The 22,617-nt window shown below is 40.2% G+C and overlaps 1 long non-coding RNA gene across 1 annotated transcript; it reads right to left on the bottom strand.

The window, feature by feature from the left end:
* Positions 1-2,081: 2,081 nt before the first annotated feature.
* On the bottom strand, positions 2,082-4,060 carry LOC103640557 (uncharacterized). Its single transcript, XR_559724.2, has 2 exons — positions 3,852-4,060; positions 2,082-2,614 (listed from the first exon to the last, which is right to left on the bottom strand). It is a non-coding gene; the product is annotated as an uncharacterized lncRNA (long non-coding RNA).
* Between the last annotated feature and the right edge of the window lie 18,557 nt (positions 4,061-22,617).

Genomic DNA, 22,617 nt, shown 5'->3' with positions numbered 1-22,617 from the left:
TCTTCACATTTGCCACTGGATGATAACATTTAGATTTGCATCCCCTCTAACAGGTTTTTGACCTTTATTCTTTGGTATCATTTTAATTCTTCTTCCAGCAAGAGATTCGCTAGCCTTTCATTAAGAACCAGTTTCAAGTCTATCTCAGCAACCTCTAATGTTGTTGTCTCGACCTTTTTATCTAGCTCATCTAATTTGCTTAGTAACACATTTTTCTTTCTTATACACCACTATTGTGTTTTACCCATCCTCTAAGGTATTGGTGCACCTTTTTATTTTTGTTTGCCATCTTTGTGATGGTGTGTCATATATGTTATTATTTTGCCAAATATTGCTAACCATCTCTATGAAACCTCCCATCTCAAATTTTAAGTGTGTTTGGTAAGTGATCGAAGAGTTTCTAGTATTTAAAAACAATGGAGACGATTGATATTTCCCCATTTAGGGCATGTATAGTGGTCTATGAGAATTTGGACTCAAAGCCAGCTGCAGTACATTTGGTCTATGAGAATTTGGTCTCCATTTACTGCAGTACATACGAGTACTCTATCTAGTTTCTTGATGGTTTGGTTTTGTAGATATAGTTAACCCAAGTATATTTCCTCCGTATCAATTCGATCTCTTGAAAGTTGAAGGCATTAATGATTTCACTAAATAAAAAAATAAAATCATCTATCATTATAATTGTCATTATGTTTCGTCTATGCTCCACGGGTGATGCTACAGTTACCAGCTAAAATAATAGCTAAGGTTTGTTTTGAACACATCTGAACTATCTCTGTTAAAAACTTTTCTTTATATTCCAAATATCATATGTTATCATAGGCAGACATCAAAGAACAAATGTTATGTCCATTTGAAATCGTCTTCTCAATTTCTAAATTTAAAATACACTAGAAATTCACCTTTCCTCGGTTTTCCCAATATCATACGCAATAAGTTGATGCCGACAATTGTACCACCAGAGTAGGCATGAAAGTGGTAATCTGAACTGTTAGAACAAATTTAATATTTTAAAATAGATACATATAAAATTTGATATTGATCTTTTCTTATGTTATCAAGCACATTAATACAAATATGAATAAAATATTACATAAATTGTTTTATGTATTATTTGCTCCCTACAACACAAAAAGTTGAAAAAATTACGGAATTTGTCTCCGAATCCATACCGAAGTTTATATCTATTATTTGAGAATATAGGATGAATTTGAGATTTACCTTTTATGAATCTTAACAAGCTGGATGTTAAAAACAAGGATAGAAATTTGTATTGTATATTCTATATCCTATTTATTCGCAATCAAAGAAAAACGACTAAAAAGCTGATTACCGAGTAAATACCGTTTCCGACCGTTTTCATCCCTACACCAGAGAAGCTCTTTGGAGATTTAATGTGCTCCAAAAAAATATTTTTTAGCACATACATTATTTAGTCCGAATTGTGGAATATTATTCCGCCTGGTCTCTAATAAGGCAATAAATTCTCAATTCTTTTCCTTAGTTAACTAGAAACAAATCTATATTTTTGGTCCCCAAATTCATTGCAATTCCAAAATATGCTTTTCACTCAAACTGATTTTGTTCTTTTTTATTTTCCTTACCTTCTTTTTGATAATCTCTTAAATTCATGGGATAGAGTAGAATTTAGAATAAAGAAAACTACAATCACACTCCCCATCATACAGAAAATTGGTTAAATCACTACATAGATTGCTTAAATCTGATGATACCTATTATATATCATAGTTATAAATGTTTGTTTATATGTATGTATAACTTTTGAGATTAATTGTCTTCTTGAGAACATAATTTACATTCTTTTTAACTCGAGTATATCCGAAGAATAGCATTGATGTGCAGATCACATTTCATAGAGGCTAGAGAAGGACGATTTGGACCCACTTTGGTATGCAAAAGAATACGAATATTTTGGATGGCAAGAATGCTCGGTATCTAAAATCAATGTTCCCTAAGTTACTGCTAGCGGAACCGTATGCAAAAAATGAACAACACAGTACAAGTGAGGGCGTTTCCAGCAGAGCGCGAATACGGATGCGTATATAAACCTGCCAATGAGAGAGAAATCATGGATCTGATATACGAGGAGGCTGGGTGTCCACATTTTTCATATCCTCCTCATCCGCGCTCTCCTGGAAGAGTACATAGTTGAATACAAACAAAAATACACATGCACATCCATTTACGCGCTTCGCTGAAGCTAGCCTAACAGGTCAAATTATTAAACAAAATGTGCATTCTATTGTAAGCTGGGCAATTACTATTTCATAGTGAATTACGATCGGTCGGTGCCAACTACTCTATACATGTAATTACTATTTTCTAATAGAACTGGTACTAAAAACGGATCCTTTAGTACATATTCAAGCCAAAAACAAGTACTAAAGTTCACTATTTAGTATATGATCTATACAACTCGGACTAATGATTTGGGTTTTTAGTTATAGATATCCACATCGTTGGTACTGTAGCCAGTTGCATTGCTAACTAGTACATATTGCACTTTCTCCAGTAGTGTGTAGCATGTGCATATCAAATTTCATGGAGGCCAGCGATATACCGGAGGAGGACGAGCTGTAGTAACCGAGCTCTGCAAAAAGAAAAGTAGGATCTGTTACGTGGCATTAATGCTAGGTGTTTAAAAAATTAAAATCAAGGTTTCCTTAAGTCACTGCCATAGCATATCAATATACAAAATCATTAAAAATAATGTGCATTGGATTGTAAGCTGGCGGACCTAGATTTTTATATAGAGTGTGTCAATGGTGTAGTAAATTTTTAATATACAATTCTATATAATCAACCCTGCTCTATTAAAGACAAATCAATGTTGCTCCTTTAAGTAATCACAATTAAGACTAAATTTCTATTGTAATCTGTATATATACTACTAATCCAGCACAATAAAACTTTAGACACGGATGCGTGTGTCTATATATATATATGATCCACGACATGACAGGGAACGGCATAAATGAAAAGATCAGAAATTGAAAAATCGGCTGAAAACAGCTCTTCACCGGTAAAAAATACAAAAAACACAACTGTAGTGAAAAATTAATAAACGTAGGACGATTGGACGTGCGGCTGTGGACACGGGGTGCTGGACGCTGGGCACGAAACGGGCTACGTGCCTGCGCGTGGTGCGTGGAGGAGTGGAGCGTGGATACCAGGCGTGTGGCAGGCTGGTAGCGGCGGCGACATCCTGCCGTCGAGGACGCGGCGGCGGCGACGTGACGCTGGAGTCGCGAAGGCCAAAAGGGAACTGGGAAGGAGATACTGGGACGAGACGGGGTCTTGGTGGGTTGTGTTGTGGCTTAGGGTGTGCCACGGCCCACAAAGAACCCTATGGGTCTGTTTGTTTCAACTTTTTTCTAACCAGGTTTTCCAAGAATCTAGCTGTGGGGAGAATCTGGCTGTGTAGAGAATCTGAGTATCATTAGAATTACGTGCGGAGGAAAATAAAGTTATCTATAGGGCTCAGGATTTATAAAGTGACGGATTACTACTATTGCAACGACTCACCGATTATATGTTTATGTTGATTTTGAATAGTTTCTACCCAAACAAATTTTATAGAAAGCTGACTAAAAAGTTGAGTGTTTGGTAGTCCGCAGCAGCTTTTAGTGGCCAGAAGCTGCGAAAAGCTGAAACAAACAGGGGCTATGTGCGTCCGCCAATGGCTGTGCAGTGTTACTGTGGTGCATAAAGCCATAAACCATAGTGTGTCCGGACGGTGTCAACTACTCTTCAGGCGTGTATATATGCTATATATGCAATTACTATTTCCTAATGAAAGCATGATGAAATAAGAATAATGGACTCACGCGTGGTCCGCTCCCGGAAGCAAGTATGAAGATGGCAGCAAGTAGTAGTAGAAGGAGGCGGCCCCGGTGAGTTCTTCCGGGCGGACGAGAACACATCACCATCGTTTGCAGAATGAATTTTAAGTATTGATGTCTTCTTCTGTAGTCTTTGCAGTAGTGTTTCTTGGCATGCACGTATATTCAAGCTACATGCAGATGTAAGTTGTAATAATAAGATCGAGTCAGCCAGCCTCTTTATAACACACAACGTACGCAACATCATCAGTCCAACACCGCGTGGCGACCGTGCCAAAAGCAAGTTAGTTGAACCAAAAAAATAGTTTTGGGTTTTTTTCTCCAAAACATATTTTTAGTTCTGGAGGTCATGGCAGACGGTCTATGGCATTAGATTCCTTAAAATCTGAGCCCGTCTTCCACGGCCGCGTCTCCCACGTTGTAGTATGCCTCTATAGACTAACGTATTGTCACACCTGAATTTCACACATGATTATGATGACTACCAGTTGTTGCGCTGATTCGGGCGCCAAACACTTGGGATCGGCACTCTCTGTGGCGGCACGAACGGTCCACGGCCTAGAGCCAGAAGCTCCGCGACCTAGAAGCAAGAGCGAGGTTTCCTGCGCTGTGCCGAACGGTCCGCGCCTGGTGGTCGGATGGTACCGTGTGCGCAGAGTGGCGACATTACCAACGACACCTGGATCTCGCCCCCGGGATGGACCCCGTCAGGGAGGAGTGATCCTAGTGTTGGTCTTAGGATCGGCAGGCCACCTAATACGCCTCCAGACGATGTACAGTCGAAGTGAGGTGAAGAATGAGGTAAAGAAGGCTACGTTACTGTCTACTCCTAAGGCAAAAAATAAAGGAATGGAAGATATATTGATTTGATTTGATTGTTTGATGTGTGCAATCGGTCGTGTGTGTATGTATATATACACACGGTATATTAGGAGCCCAGAGCTTCCAATAGTTAGAGGAAGGCCTAGCCACCCCTGAACCGCACCCAACAACCAGATGCATATGGTCTGGTGCGTCCCCCGCAATGCACCATGTTAAACCTCCCACGTACATGCGCCAGTCAAACCTCCAGTCCAACACCCAACCCTCGATGTGGGATGCAGGCCATAATTGCGGTTCTGTTTTTTTGCAAAAATGGCGTAAATTGCTCACAGAAATAGCGTAAATAGTTCATAGAGATAGCATAAAAACCTTGCCCAGCAACTGGACCACGTCATGCGCAGACACATGCATGCAGATCTGATTTTTATGATAGATCCGATAGTTATGGCAGATCGTGGGAGTTTCCATTGCATGTTCGCAAATTTTGAATGGCATTTTCATTTCCACTTCATGCACACAAAAAATAGATGGCTCCATAAATATATGATCGCTCCAATAGCCATGCAGCTAGGCTCATTATATCCAGTTTATTATATACACGGATACTAATTTTGCTACAAAGTGTAGTTATTTATGTAATTCGGTACACTGCATAAAAATATGTTTCCTGTTGCAAGCACAAAAATTTAGAATGACAAGAATGTGTGATGAAAAGGAAATAGATTGGCATGAATGTAAACAAAAAATCTTATTTAAATGTTTTATTTTCTCCATAAATATAGTATCGCTCCAACAACCATGTAGTTAGGCTCGTTAGAACCAATTTATGATATATATTGATACTAATTACGCTACATGGTGTAGGTATTTATGCAATACGGTATACTGCGCAAAAATATGGCACGCGGTTCACTGGTGGACGCATCTTCATGTTTGAGCGTAAAAAATCTTAAGTTTTGAGCGTAAAACCGGCTGTTATGAGCGTAAATATTGATCCAACACGAAAGTCGTTAAAAACCTCTTGATATTGGCGGGAGCCCTGGGCAGGTATAATGGGAGCCCTGGGCAGGTATATATATAGGGCAGGTATAACGGGAGCCTTGGGCTTCCAATAGTTAAAGGAAGCCCAGGTCGATCATCCCTGCAACCTGGTTCAATCCAGCGCACCGACTGGACCAGGCTGTCGGTTGCACCACCCGCGCCCATGTCTGTGCGCACAAAAAAGGAATGCATGCATGAGTCAAACACGTCCTCTTGCATGCGTATAAATTTAGAAAAGATATATGTGGCGGTTTTTATTTTTTAATGCTTTATTTCCTCCATAAATTTAGGATCGCTGCAACAGCCATACAACTAGACTCGTAAGGACCATTTTATTATATATACTACTACTAAATATGCTACCCTGTGTAGATAATTATGCAATTTGGTATACTGTGTAAAAATCTGTTACCAGCTGCATGCACACGAATTTATGATGGAAATAATGTGCAATGAAAGGAAATGAATTGCACGCATAGAAACAAAAAAATCGTATTTAATGTTTTATTTCCTAAATATATATAGGATCCCTCCAACAGCCATGCAGCTAAACACATTAGACCTAGTTTATGATATATATTGATACAAATTATATTATATGGTGTAGCTATTTATGCAATTCGTTACACTGCGTAAAAATCTGGCATGTTGTTCATTGGTGGACGCATCTCCGGGTTGGAGCGTAATAACCTTAAGTTTTCAGCATAAAATCCTTCAATTATAAGCGTAAATACCGAGCCAATGTGAGAGGTTGATAGCTCTAGTAGGTTGTTATTACTATTCTATTTTTATGGCAGATCCGAAAAACATGGCAGTCGCATGCATGCGGTTATACAGATCCAAAAATTATGGCAAAATGCATGCATGAGTCAAACACGTTTTCTTGCATGCGCGTAAATTTAGGAAAGATATGTGTGGCGGTTTCTATTTTAAATACTTTATTTCCTTCATAAATTTAGGATCACTGCAACAACCATGCAGCTAGACTCGTAATGACCATTTTATGATATATACTGATACTAAATATGTCACACCGTGTAGATAATTATGAAATTCGGTATACTGCGTAAAAATCTGTTACCAACTGTATGCACACGAATTTATGATGAAAAGAATATGCAATGAAAGGAAATGAATTGCATGCATAAAACAAAAAATCACATTTAATGTTTTATTTTCTTCGTAAATATAGGATTCCTCCAACAGCCATGCAGCTAAACACACTAGAACTGGTTTATGATATATACTGATACAAATTATACTACACGGTATATATATTTATGCAATTCGTTACACTGCGTAAAAATCTGGCATGTTGTTCACTGGTGGACGCATCTCCGGGTGGAGCGTAAAAACCTTAAGTTTTGAGCATAAAATCCCTCAATTATAAGCGTAAATACCGAGTTAATGTGAGAGGTTGATAGCTCTATTAGGTTGTTATTACTATCCTATTTTTATGACAGATACGAAAACATGTCAGCCGCATGCATGCGGTTTCTATTTTTATACAGATCCAAAAATTCTATTGCATGCGCGCAAATTACGAACAGCATAAATCAAGGAATTGCCTTTCCAATGTGCATACAGTAAACTGATATACGAACTCCGTGTTTAAGCATAAAATCGTACAATTTTTTGCCTAAATAATACATGTGGTAGGCATAAAACACAATAATCGAAAAGAAAACTGCGCCGGATCGGAGGATGTCACGCGCGATCATCGCTGCGCACATCTCGGCCTTCCGTGACGCCGCTCGCTCGAACATCGCGCCTCATGCGTCGCCGTCGCTACTCGCACGTCGACGGGCGTCGCTTGCTCGCCGGCCTTGGAAGTGCCGCCTCCTCGGGACCTCGGGGACGCCGCCGCTTGCCCGCACAAGAGGGCCCCGCTGTCGCTCGCCCTCTGGATCGGAGAGCCGCCGCCACCGACCTGGGAACCGCCGCCACTACTCCGGATCGAGGAACCTCCGCCACCGCGCGTCGAGGTCATGGAGTTGCAGCCACCGGCTGGGGGTCCACCGCCGCGCACGCTCTGGGGCAACCGCCGTCGTCGCACGCGGCGTCGCTAATGAATCGGGGTGGAGCATGAAAAACTGAACCCTAGCACTCCGGGTCCTGTTTTATAGACGTCCGGATGTGGTCCGGCTCGACCGGATTGCACCGTCCGACCTGGGCTTCCTCTAGTTATTGGAAGCCCAGGGCTCCTAATATATAAACTCTATATATATATACGTGATTGTACGTCTATCACACCCGGGTTTTGGAGCACCAAGACTCGGTCGCGAACATAATCATCAAGTGTGCTAGGACCAAGTCTTACATATATGATGAATCATGGTACAGAAATGAATGTCACATCTTTACTATATAATAGGAGTTATGTACAAAATAATTAAATAATTACATCATACGAAGACAACGATCCAGCAACCCAAAGTTAACTCGGAGACGACGACCTTGACCTCTCATGAACTCATCAGAGCATCCTCTATGCACCTTATCCTGCGTTACCTGTTCTTGACCTGTGGTGGGTGAGACAGCAAGGGTGAGCTCACATATGTTCATCGCTCAACAAGTTGTGGGGGATAATGTGCATGAACTCGACAAAGGTGGGAGCCCATGTAAAGTGTAAGGCTTACCAAAGAGGATGGTTAAAGCTGGGCATCACTTTTAAAGTTGGTCAAAATTTTATTAGCAATTACTAAATGTAAGTAGATACCAACCCAAATAAGTAGTAGATCAAAATTGATAACAACACCCACAATGCAATGTATATGACAAATTGAATTTAACTCCATAAATTAATCATGCGAGAGTCCTGAGCTGCTCTTAACCGCGAGCACGACTAGTATACCAGTTTTACACTATGCAAAGGTGGTACCCTTTACCCACAAGTCATGTTACCCATCTGCCATGGGGTTGTATGGGCCCCATACACCTTGAAAGGATCACGATGCCCAAGAGGAGGGGTGAATTGGGCTTTTCTAAAAATCAACACTAATTAAAACCTAAGCAAGAGCCCAACTTCACCCCGATAACTAGCAATAAGAGAATAATACTAGAAATACAACAATGCTAAGATAATACTTCAAGTACTTGCTAAACAAATACACAATGTAAAATGCTTGAATTAAGTGCGGAATGTAAAGCAAGGTTTAGAAGACTCCTCCAATTTTTTCCCGAGGTATCGAACGGTTCTATGGCGGCACGGACGGTCCGCGATCTGGAAGAAGGAGCGGGGTTTCCCACGCTATGCCGAAAGCTTCGCGCCTGGTGGCCGGACGGTTCGCGTGTGCGCGGAGTGGCGGTGTTCGTCAACGGCACCTGGATATCGCCCCCCAGTAGGGATCCCGTTAGGGAGGAGAGGTCCTAGGGTTTGTCTTGGAATCGGTAGACCATCCAAGACGCCTTCAGATGACGTAGAGTCAAAGAGAGGTGAAGATTAGGGTAAAGGCTACGTTACTGTCTACTCCTAGGATAAAAAGTAAAGGAACGGAAGATATATTGATTTCATTCTATTGTTGATGTGCCCAATCAGCCGTACCCCTTCATACATATAAGAGTGGACGTCTGGACTTATTCCTAGACGTTTCCCAACAAAATCCATGAGATTAGAGGGATAAACACATGCGAAAATGGGTTAATCACGCTTGTTCTGATCTGATCCCAGACCGCGTCTATCGGCGGACCGTCCGGTCATAGGGACGATCCGTCCGACCGTGCTCAGTGCTACAAATGGTGCTCAACACCAATATCGCAAACTTTATTGTATAACATAATGCCTTCACAAAATATAAAATAAAATAAAATAAATGACTATAATAAGGAAGGCGACGATCTCGTTATCGAGTTAGCAGGTTGATAGGAGCGACTACTCATGCAACTCTTCGTAAACCCTATTCTTTATGCTAAATAACAATCCGTTGTTTTTCTTTATCCACACACGTGACAATTTCTGGTCCGCCGCAACCTCCTTCCACTTGGTGTCTGTTTACTAAATAGAAGCAGGTTCACGCGACTGAGTAGCTAGTTAGTTGATTATTTAGAGCATCTTCGAAGACTAGTCAAATGATTTGTTAAGCCAAATTTTGGCCACTTAACAGCCTCCAACACTTATCTAATACGTTAAATTATCCAACTCTCTAAATTGGCTCCCTCACTATAGCCAAACTTACCTAACCACTCAACTAGCACTACCGGAATCGTGTTCTTTGCCGAGTGTCTAAGACACTCGGCAAAAACTATTTTACACTCGGCAAAGGCTTTGCCGAGTGTAACACTCGGCAAAGAACACTCGGCAAAGAGTTCTTTGCCGAGTGCTTTTTTTCGGACACTCGGCAAAGACTTTGCCGAGTGTCAAAAAGCACTCGGCAAAGAAAAACACTCGGCAAATTAAGAATCGAAAAAATAAAAAAAAACAGCAAAACATTTTTTAAATTCTAGGAACAACTCTCCAACCCTACCCTACTACCTTACCTGTTGCCCTATCATTTTTCACTATTATTTTGAATCAAACTTATATGTTTTGTAAATGGTGAGATTCGAACTCGCGACCTCTCTCTCGCGCATACCCTCCTATACCACTACACTACTACACCAATTATGTTTATACTACGTTTTCATTCCTCATGTACTATAACAAATCGAGAGTAATTTGATTATTTAAGGCACTAAATGAGTTCATTTGAAAATGTGACCAACTATAAAGTTGCATAACTTTTTGAGATCTAAAAGTTTTATTTTAATAGTTTCTACATCCGAGACCATTTATAAAATTTGAATTTTAAATTTAAAAACTTCACACGAAATTTTCAATGATAAGATGATTTCAAATCAAAAAATTGTCAACTACAAAGTTTCATTACATTTCAAGACCTACAACTTTTATTTTGGTGGTTTTTCCATCCGAGACAGTTTGAAAAATTCAAATTTCAAAATTCAAACATAGTTTTGCATAACAAGATGATTTCAAACTAAAACATTGTCAACTACAAAGTTTCATAACTCTTCAATACCTACAACTTTCATGTTGGTGGTTTTTCCTTTCGAAGTCGTTTTCAAAATTCAAATTTTAAATTTTTAAAATTCAGACATAATTTTCGTTGACAATATGACTTCAAATGAAAAAGTTGTCAACTATAAACTTCTATAACTTTTCAAGATCTACAAAGTTTATTTTGGTTGTTTGGTAATTTGTTTATCTCAGATGATGGTTCTAACAATATGCACAAATTCTATACGTTTTGTGAACAAATTTATTTTTATTTTGTCATATGAAGAAATGTTCAATATATAAATTGTACATCATGATGAGTTATACAAATTTGTAGTTGAAAACTTTTTCATTTGAATTAATTTACTACTTTAAAATGTGATTTTTAAATTGTCTTTGCCTAGTGTTGGAGAAAAAACACTCGGCAAAGAGCTCTTTGCCGAGTGTTGTATTTGTGACACTCGGCAAAGAGCCCTTTGCCGAGTGTCAAAAAAAGACACTCGGCAAAGAAACTCTTTGCCGAGTGTCAAAAATAAAACACTCGGCAAAGAGCTTCTTCGCCGAGTGTTTTCTTTTACCGAGGGTTTTTTGTGTGACACTCGGCAAAGAGCTCTTTGCCGAGTGCCCGAAATAAAACACTCGGCAAAGAATATGGCACTCGGCAAAGAGCCAAATTCCGGTAGTGTAGCCACACTAAATAGGTAGTCTATTGTAGTGATATGTTACATATAGAGTGTAATCTTTATAAAACTTAAATATAGAGTCAAATAGAGAACAAAAATAAAGAATCCATGGGAGATCCTGGGCAGCGAGATTAGTTTCCTTTATTTTCTAACTTTTGAGTTCAATTTATTTTCTGAAAGTCTAGTTAAAGGTCATGAGTAAGCATCAAGATGGCAGCAAGTAGTAGCAGAAGATCATCAACCTAGGGTTGTTTGTTTTAGCTTAAAATCAGATTCTGGTTGTTAGAATCGACTCTGTTAGGCAAACGTTTCGTTTATCAGTCTATTTATGTGAGAAACGCTTTGATGAAAAATTTTAGTTTCCGTATTTAGCAATTTAAAGAATAAAATAAAATAAATAGAGTGACTAAAAATTGGTCTCTTAAAAACTAAACACCCCCTTAGTTCAAGAAACCAAACATCCCTTTAACTCATCGTCTATCTATCATAATTGTTATAAGAAATATAAATATATCGGCTATTGTTTAGATAGAACATAAAGTTTCTTACCAAACACGTAGAAATACTTCTTCTAATATCTTCAATTAATTATTTTTAGAAATACTTCTTGAGTACGTGCGCGCATGCAAAAGTTGCCTACTGAAGTTTTGATAAAGACATCCACACTACTGATGCATCTATACCAATACAAGTACCAATTTCTGGTCCCATTACTCGCGCTCGTGCTCGTCAACTCAACCATCAGGTGATTACACTCTTGAGTTCATGTCCATCATATTTAGACCATGGAGACCCGTGCACTCTTGTTTTGCTTAGGAATCAGGGAGAAGACCGAAAGGGAAAAGGATTTGAACATGCTGGATTCGGACTGCAGAAGAACACCAACTTGTGACGGTCACCACGGTCAGATGCGGGCTCGGATTGGAATGTTCAAGCACAACATGGAAAGCTTATCAAGTCTACTTTCATATGGATCCGGAATTATAGTCATATCTGTTCTGAGGCCGCCGTAATCATTGTTTTCTTACCGAGACATTTCCTGCCTTTTCTGCCCATGGTGCTGCGTCACCCTATTTTGGCCCAATGGGTCGTGTATCAAGTTAGGTCCATTAGGGACGCATCCTAGGGTTGCAGCACGACCCCAATACCCTTGTGGTCGTCCTCCCATGTTTATAAACCCCCTAGCCGCCACCAAGAACAGCGGGTTTTGTTTAGATCAAGTTTAGCTCTCGCTACTTGCTTGCAAGCGCGCGTGCTAGTTCAGCCGCCCGTCTTCTTGTCTTCGGAACCCCACCATATTATAGTTTGATCTTTAAACCTACATTTAGATCTGGTAATTCAGTACTTGTTCTACTTGTTCTTGCTAGTTCTTCGATTGCTTGCAGGACGAGTGCCCTAGTGGCCAGGGTGTCACGCTCCACAAGATCGTGACAGCCATAGGAGGTGGTGTATCGGTTGCTAAGGCGCAGCGTCTTTGGAAGGCTGTAGTCGGGCCGTGAACGTCGTCTCCTCCCCCAATCGAGTTATTCCACACCCTCTCATCGAAAGATCGGGCAATCACCCAACGGGTGCACATCAGTTGGTAATCAGAGCAAGGTTTATCGGTGAGAGATTTACTTTTCTTCGCTGTTTTCTTATCTCCTATAGTCCAGAAAAAGCCAAAAAAATAGTAGATTAGTTTTACCGCAATCCTATAAACCATTGAGCATTTACTAGTACTACTTAGTTAGGGCTTGTTGAGTTTTTGGTTGCATCGGTTGTGTCGAGTTGCTGGTCTTAGTTTATTCCTTTAGAGTTTTGAGTTCTACCACGTTTTGGTCACCACGAGATCCACCATCACCAAAAACATCTCTGGTTCGTTTTTGCCACCACGGATACATATCATATCCGATTTGGAAGTTTAAATACAATCTAGAAAGCTTATCTTATCTTCTTTCCAACGGATCTGACCTTATCTCAAAATTCGTTCTGAGCGCTCCGCAATCATCGTAGAGATTTCTGGACTTCCTATATTAACAAGATTTGTTAAATCTGATTTAAAGGGGCTGTTAGCAATATCTTTATTGTTTGGGTTGTCATAGTGAAAAAAGGGTTTAAGCCCCTGCAAAAAAAAACAGAAGAAGAAGAAGAAAAAAAAAAGAATAGAAAAAAAAAGGAAAAGAAGAAGAAGGGGGCTGAATCTCTAAATCTGTTGTTTCTCTTTGTGCTGTGCTAGTTGTTCTTTTTCAGTGACTACCTTTGTGCCTAGGCTCACGTCTCTAGCCTGGTTTAGCCTAGGACCAGCACAGTACCACCGTTGAACGATTATTCAGCTTGCTTTTGTAACTAACGTGGTACTAGTGTATTCCTTGCTTCAGCCCACCTACAACTCTACATATTTCGACTACAGTTTGACAGGTCGTGTTGCTGCGGCACCGATACACTTATTCCACGGTTGCAGACTTGTTGGTTGCTGACCCCTCCTGTTGTGCAAGGTAAGAATTGGTAAGAGCTTGTGTGGCAGGTTGAGAGTGAGCGCCTTGCAGTAGCTACATCCTAATAGTTGTAGAGTTTTTATTCCTTCACGTTTTTTTTTCTTGTTGCCTCTGTTCGTCTAACCATGGCAGGATTGGAGGTTGATGATGCTTCTCGTAATATGCCACACTCTCCTCGCACCAAGGGTATCATACAACACTTTGTAAGGCTAGTGAAGACGCACACAGAAGGTCTTGATAATGACATGCAGGTGACGAATGAAAAGATGGGGCAATTGGAGGCCACACAGATCGACACGAACACCAAACTTGCAAATGTGGAAATGACAGTTGCTCATATTGACAAGAGCCTTGTCGCACTCTTGAGGCGGTTTGATGAGATGCATGCTAATATCAATGGTGGGCGTGATGAGGGCGCCGAAGGTAACTGGGATGACTATGTTGCTGATACTGAACAAGATGACCAAGAAGCACCTAATCGCCGGCGACTACGTACTAACCGTAGAGGTATGGGTGGTTTTCGCCGACGTGAGGTACATGGTAATGATGATGCTTTTAGTAAGGTTAAATTTAAAATACCTCCTTTTGATGGTAAATATGACCCTGATGCTTACATTACTTGGGAGATTGTGGTTGATCAAAAGTTTGCATGCCATGAATTTCCTGAGAATGCGCGGGTTAGAGCTGCTACTAGTGAGTTTACTGATTTTGCTTCTGTTTGGTGGATAGAACATGGTAAGAAGAATCCTAATAACATGCCACAAACTTGGGATGCGTTGAAACGGGTCATGCGGGCTAGATTTGTTCCTTCTTATTATGCACGTGATATGTTAAACAAGTTGCAACAATTGAGACAGGGTACTAAAAGTGTAGAAGAATATTATCAGGAATTACAAATGGGTATGCTGCGTTGTAACATAGAGGAGTGTGAGGAATCTGCTATGGCTAGATTTTTGGGCGGGTTAAATAGGGAAATTCAGGACATCCTTGCTTATAAAGATTATGCTAATGTAACCCGATTGTTTCATCTTGCTTGCAAAGCTGAAAGGGAAGTGCAGGGACGACGTGCTAGTGCAAGGTCTAATGTTTCTGCAGGAAAATCTACACCATGGCAACAGCGCACGACTACATCCATGACCGGCCGTACACTAGCACCAACTCCCTCGCCAAGTCGACCAGCACCCCCGCCTTCCTCCAGCGACAAACCACGTGCATCTTCCACAAATTCAGCAACCAAATCTGCCCAGAAACCCGCAGGTAGTGCCTCTTCAGTAGCTTCCACAGGTAGAACAAGAGATGTTCTGTGTTATCGATGCAAGGGCTATGGACACGTGCAGCGTGATTGTCCTAATCAGCGTGTTTTGGTGGTAAAAGACGATGGTGGGTATTCCTCTGCTAGTGATTTGGATGAAGCTACACTTGCTTTGCTTGCGGCTGATGATGTAGGCACTAAGGAACCACCCGAAGAACAGATTGGTGCAGATGATGCAGAGCATTATGAGAGCCTCATTGTACAGCGTGTGCTTAGTGCACAAATGGAGAAGGCAGAGCAGAATCAGCGACATACGTTGTTTCAAACAAAGTGTGTCATTAAGGAGCGTTCATGTCGTTTGATCATTGATGGAGGTAGCTGCAACAACTTGGCTAGCAGCGACATGGTGGAGAAGCTTGCACTTACGACCAAACCGCACCCGCATCCATATCACATTCAATGGCTCAACAATAGTGGTAAGGTCAAGGTAACCAAGCTGGTACGAATTAATTTTGCTATTGGTTTATATCGTGATGTTGTTGACTGTGATGTTGTGCCTATGGATGCTTGTAATATTCTGCTAGGTAGACCATGGCAATTTGATTCAGATTGTATGCATCATGGTAGATCAAATCAATATTCTCTCATATACCATGATAAGAAAATTATTTTGCTTCCCATGTCCCCTGAGGCTATTGTGCGTGATGATGTTGCTAAAGCTACCAAAGCTAAAACTGAGAACAACAAGAATATTAAAGTTGTTGGTAATAACAAAGATGGGATAAAATTGAAAGGACATTGCTTGCTTGCAACAAAAACTGATGTTAATGAATTATTTGCTTCCACTACTGTTGCCTACGCCTTGGTATGCAAGGATGCTTTGATTTCAATTCAAGATATGCAGCATTCTTTGCCTCCTGTTATTACTAACATTTTGCAGGAGTATTCTGATGTATTTCCAAGTGAGATACCAGAGGGGCTGCCACCTATACGAGGGATTGAGCACCAAATTGATCTTATTCCTGGTGCATCTTTGCCGAATCGTGCGCCATATAGGACAAATCCAGAGGAAACAAAAGAAATTCAGCGACAAGTGCAAGAACTACTCGACAAAGGTTACGTGCGTGAGTCTCTTAGTCCGTGTGCTGTTCCGGTTATTTTAGTGCCTAAAAAAGATGGAACATGGCGTATGTGTGTTGATTGTAGGGCTATTAATAATATCACGATACGTTATCGACACCCTATTCCACGTTTAGATGATATGCTTGATGAATTGAGTGGTGCCATTGTCTTTTCTAAAGTTGATTTGCGTAGTGGGTACCACCAGATTCGTATGAAATTGGGAGATGAATGGAAAACTGCTTTCAAAACTAAGTTCGGATTGTATGAGTGGTTAGTCATGCCTTTTGGGTTAACTAATGCACCTAGCACTTTCATGAGATTAATGAACGAGGTTTTGCGTGCCTTCATTGGAAAATTTGTGGTAGTATACTTTGATGACATATTAATCTACAGCAAATCTATGGATGAACATGTTGATCACATGCGTGCTGTTTTTAATGCTTTACGAGATGCACGTTTATTTGGTAACCTTGAGAAGTGCACATTTTGCACCGATCGAGTTTCGTTTCTTGGTTATGTTGTGACTCCACAGGGAATTGAGGTTGATCAAGCCAAGGTAGAAGCGATACATGGATGGCCTATGCCAAAGACTATCACACAGGTGCGGAGTTTCCTAGGACTTGCTGGCTTCTATCGCCGTTTTGTGAAGGACTTTAGCACCATTGCTGCACCTTTGAATGAGCTTACGAAGAAGGGAGTGCATTTTAGTTGGGGCAAAGTACAAGAGCACGCTTTCAACGTGCTGAAAGATAAGTTGACACATGCACCTCTCCTCCAACTTCCTGATTTTAATAAGACTTTTGAGCTTGAATGTGATGCTAGTGGAATTGGATTGGGTGGTGTTTTGTTACAAGAAGGCAAACCTGTTGCATATTTTAGTGAAAAATTGAGTGGGTCTGTTCTAAATTATTCTACTTATGATAAGGAATTATATGCTCTTGTGCGAACATTAGAAACATGGCAGCATTATTTGTGGCCCAAAGAGTTTGTTATTCATTCTGATCATGAATCTTTGAAACATATTCGTAGTCAAGGAAAACTGAACCGTAGACATGCTAAGTGGGTTGAATTTATCGAATCGTTTCCTTATGTTATTAAGCACAAGAAAGGAAAAGAGAATATCATTGCTGACGCTTTGTCTAGGAGATATACTTTGCTGAATCAACTTGACTACAAAATCTTTGGATTAGAGACGATTAAAGACCAATATGTTCATGATGCTGATTTTAAAGATGTGTTGCTGCATTGTAAAGATGGGAAAGGATGGAACAAATATATCGTTAGTGATGGGTTTGTGTTTAGAGCTAACAAGCTATGCATTCCAGCTAGCTCCGTTCGTTTGTTGTTGTTACAGGAAGCACATGGAGGTGGCTTAATGGGACATTTTGGAGCAAAGAAAACGGAGGACATACTTGCTGGTCATTTCTTTTGGCCCAAGATGAGAAGAGATGTGGTGAGATTGGTTGCTCGTTGCACGACATGCCAAAAGGCGAAGTCACGGTTAAATCCACACGGTTTGTATTTGCCTCTACCCGTTCCTAGTGCTCCTTGGGAAGATATTTCTATGGATTTTGTGCTGGGATTGCCTAGGACTAGGAAGGGACGTGATAGTGTGTTTGTGGTTGTTGATAGATTTTCTAAGATGGCACATTTCATACCATGTCATAAAACTGACGATGCTACTCATATTGCTGATTTGTTCTTTCGTGAAATTGTTCGCTTGCATGGTGTGCCCAACACAATCGTTTCTGATCGTGATGCTAAATTTCTTAGTCATTTTTGGAGGACTTTGTGGGCAAAATTGGGGACTAAGCTTTTATTTTCTACTACATGTCATCCTCAAACTGATGGTCAAACTGAAGTTGTGAATAGAACTTTGTCTACTATGTTAAGGGCAGTTCTAAAGAAGAATATTAAGATGTGGGAGGACTGTTTGCCTCATATTGAATTTGCTTATAATCGATCATTGCATTCTACTACAAAGATGTGCCCATTTCAGATTGTATATGGTTTGTTACCTCGTGCTCCTATTGATTTAATGCCTTTGCCATCTTCTGAAAAACTAAATTTTGATGCTACTAGGCGTGCTGAATTGATGTTAAAACTGCACGAAACTACTAAAGAAAACATAGAGCGTATGAATGCTAGATATAAGTTTGCTAGTGATAAAGGTAGAAAGGAAATAAATTTTGAACCTGGAGATTTAGTTTGGTTGCATTTGAGAAAGGAAAGGTTTCCTGAATTACGAAAATCTAAATTGTTGCCTCGAGCCGATGGACCGTTTAAAGTGCTAGAGAAAATTAACGACAATGCATATAGGCTAGATCTGCCTGCAGACTTTGGGGTTAGCCCCACATTTAACATTGCAGATTTAAAGCCCTACTTGGGAGAGGAAGTTGAGCTTGAGTCGAGGACGACTCAAATGCAAGAAGGGGAGAATGATAAAGACATCCACACTACTGATGCATCTATACCAATACAAGTACCAATTTCTGGTCCCATTACTCGCGCTCGTGCTCGTCAACTCAACCATCAGGTGATTACACTCTTGAGTTCATGTCCATCATATTTAGACCATGGAGACCCGTGCACTCTTGTTTTGCTTAGGAATCAGGGAGAAGACCGAAAGGGAAAAGGATTTGAACATGCTGGATTCGGACTGCAGAAGAACACCAACTTGTGACGGTCACCACGGTCAGATGCGGGCTCGGATTGGAATGTTCAAGCACAACATGGAAAGCTTATCAAGTCTACTTTCATATGGATCCGGAATTATAGTCATATCTGTTCTGAGGCCGCCGTAATCATTGTTTTCTTACCGAGACATTTCCTGCCTTTTCTGCCCATGGTGCTGCGTCACCCTATTTTGGCCCAATGGGTCGTGTATCAAGTTAGGTCCATTAGGGACGCATCCTAGGGTTGCAGCACGACCCCAATACCCTTGTGGTCGTCCTCCCATGTTTATAAACCCCCTAGCCGCCACCAAGAACAGCGGGTTTTGTTTAGATCAAGTTTAGCTCTCGCTACTTGCTTGCAAGCGCGCGTGCTAGTTCAGCCGCCCGTCTTCTTGTCTTCGGAACCCCACCATATTGTAGTTTGATCTTTAAACCTACATTTAGATCTGGTAATTCAGTACTTGTTCTACTTGTTCTTGCTAGTTCTTCGATTGCTTGCAGGACGAGTGCCCTAGTGGCCAGGGTGTCACGCTCCACAAGATCGTGACAGCCATAGGAGGTGGTGTATCGGTTGCTAAGGCGCAGCGTCTTTGGAAGGCTGTAGTCGGGCCGTGAACGTCGTCTCCTCCCCCAATCGAGTTATTCCACACCCTCTCATCGAAAGATCGGGCAATCACCCAACGGGTGCACATCAAGTTTGACAGCGATCATAAGATTTCAGATTTATTTTATATCTGTGTTTGATAAAACATGACAAAATCTGAAACAAGCTAACCGGGTGACTGATGTCCTGGTCAGCTGACGTGACGACGTACTGGTACACGTCACGCCGTGTAGACTGGACTCACGCCGTGTAGACTGGACAGTTCCACCGTTGACGGCCGTACGTGAGCGCGAGCGTTTTGCGTGCCATGCACGACGGACTCCGCATGTCGGCCGGTGCCAGGTAGTGTACGTCCATCTGCACGTAAAATGTAGGTCAAAAGACAGTGCTAAGCATAAGCACAACTTCCCTAACTAAAATTTAGTTCGTGTCATATAAAATATTTAAATATCATTTATACCTATAAAATATATGCTTTATTAGATTTAATAATTTTATTTTATCTTTTAGTCTTTATATATTTATATAGTTAGTTTTATAATTAAACTACATTTATATACACTTAACCACCACGTAATTGATTACGTGTATATAAATATAGTTTAATTATATATTAATTATATAGATGAACACTAAAAGATAAGATGAATTTATTAAATCTGATAAAGCATATACTGTATAGGTATAATTTATACATAAATATTTTATATGACAAGAATTAGATTTTAGAAAGGTAAATTGTGCTTATGTTTAGCACTGTCTTTTGACATGCATTTACACTACCCATGTCACCGTCCGACCCGAGTGCACGGCACCCAAAACGCGCGCGCGCTCACGTACGGCCGTCAACGGTGGAACTGTCCAGTCTACACGGCGTGACGCGTACCACGTACGTCGTCTCGTCAGCTGACCAGGACATCAGTCACTCGATTAGCTTGTTTCAGGTTTTGGGGGTGTTTGGTTACACCCCGCTAAAATTTAGCCCATGTCCCATCGAATGTTTGAACCTCTGTTCCGGGTATTAAATGTAGTCGGATTATAAAACTAATTTGTCAGCCGAAGATTAAAAGATGAGACGAATCTAGTCCAGTTGGTTGGGTCTATATTTCATACTCCTATTTAAAAGTCAAACGCTTGTCATGTTTTATCGAACACAGATATAAAATAAATCCGAAATCTTATGATCGCTGCCAAACTTTAGTAGGCAACTTTTGCATGCGCGCACGTACTCAAGAAGTATTTCTAAAACTAGATAATTGAAGATATTTGAAGAAGTATTTCTAAGTATTTGGTAAGAAACTTTATGTTCTATCTAAACAATAGCTGATATATTTATATTTCTTATAACAATTATGACCAATATATAATTTTGTCCTTAGATGATAGATAGCTGATGAGTTAAAGGGATGTTTGATTTCTTAGACTATTAGGGTGTTTTGTTTTTAGGGACTAATTTTTAGTCCCTCTATTTTATTTTATTTTATTCTTTAAATTGCAAAATACGAAAACTAAAATAGAGTTTTAGTTTCCATTTTCGTCCAAGCATTTTTCACAGAAGCAGGGTGATAAACGAAACGTTAGTCTGACAGAAGTCGATTCTAACTACCAGAATCTGATTTTGAGCCAAAACAAACAACGGTTGATGATCTTCTGCTACTACTTGTTGCCATCTTCACGCTTACTGTCATGACCTTTAACTAGACTTTTAGAAAATAAATTGAACTCAAAAGTTAGAAAATAAAGGGAACTAATCTCGCTCCCCAGGATATCCAATGGATTCTTCTTAAATTTTCGTAAAGATTACACTTTATATGTAACATCTCACTCCAACACACTATCTATCTAGTTTGGCTAGTCGAATGGTTAGCTAAGTTTAGCTAGTGAGAGAGCCAATTTAGAGAGTTGGATAGTTTAACAAGTTAGATAGCTTTTGGAGGCTGTTGAGTGGCCAAATACACCTAGCATGGTTAATATTTAGTTCTTTTAATTTGTATTCATACATTATCCACCTATAAATAGAGGGCATATATGGACACGCAAAATATGTCAACATAGAATGGTATCAAGTTTTTAACATTAAACAGATATTGAAAAAAATATTTGTCATGTAAAATAACTAAAGAAACACTTATAAAAGAAAGAAGACACTATTGAAATCCGGCTCTTTGCCAGCGTTTTTTGTCGGGTACTCGACAAAGAATTCTGTACCGAGTGCCGCAGTCGGCAAAGTCACACTCCCGGTAACGATCACGTTTACCGCGAGTAGGACACTCGGCATAGACAGACACTCGGCAAAGACCTTTATGCCGAGTGTCAAACACTTGGCGAACGGTGATGCTCGACAAAGGGTCGTCAGCAGCCGTCTATAGCTGACGGTCGTTATCTTTGTCGAGCGCCAGACATTGGCACTCGGCAAAGAAGGTACTTTGCCGAGTGTCGCCCGGCGTACACTCGACACTCGGCAAAATATATTTTTATTCTTTTCTTTTTTTCAACCAAACGTTTTGTGGTTTGTTCCCACACTATGTAGACTTACATGTTCGATTTTGGCACAATTTTAAAAGTGTTTGCTATAACTATTAGAATTTGTTCGTTTAATTGAATTTCCTCGGATAATTTAGATTTGAACTGCAAGTCACTCAAAACATGAAAAATCGTGAATGCAAAAATGATATTCATGTTATTTAGCACAAGTTACGACCGATTTCAGAAGCAGACCAGAATTTTCGACCACCATGCTCAGAAAACAAGATTGTGAACTTGTCATCCAGTTGTTTAAAAATTGTATAAAACACAAACAAAGTTAGAAAATTATGAAACTTGTCCACATGATAATATGATATGTAGAGGCTGTGATAATAAATTGAAAATATTTCGTTAAAGTTATCACGCACTCATATAGAAAAACCTAGTCGGTCTACATTGAAGTTATAAGATTTTATTTTTAGGACACTAAGATTTTACCCTGACAGAGTGCGTCTTGATCTTCACTCCAGCTTAGCTGATTATTGTCCCTATGTTGATTCGGTCACAACCTTAGGGCCCAAAAAAATTGGCTTTAGCCAATTCATTAGTCGGCTAAGGT

This window comes from Zea mays, chromosome 1, assembly GCF_902167145.1.
Source record: "Zea mays cultivar B73 chromosome 1, Zm-B73-REFERENCE-NAM-5.0, whole genome shotgun sequence".
NCBI classification, from domain to species: domain Eukaryota; kingdom Viridiplantae; phylum Streptophyta; class Magnoliopsida; order Poales; family Poaceae; genus Zea; species Zea mays.
This window is presented reverse-complemented; position numbering and strand designations above follow the sequence as displayed.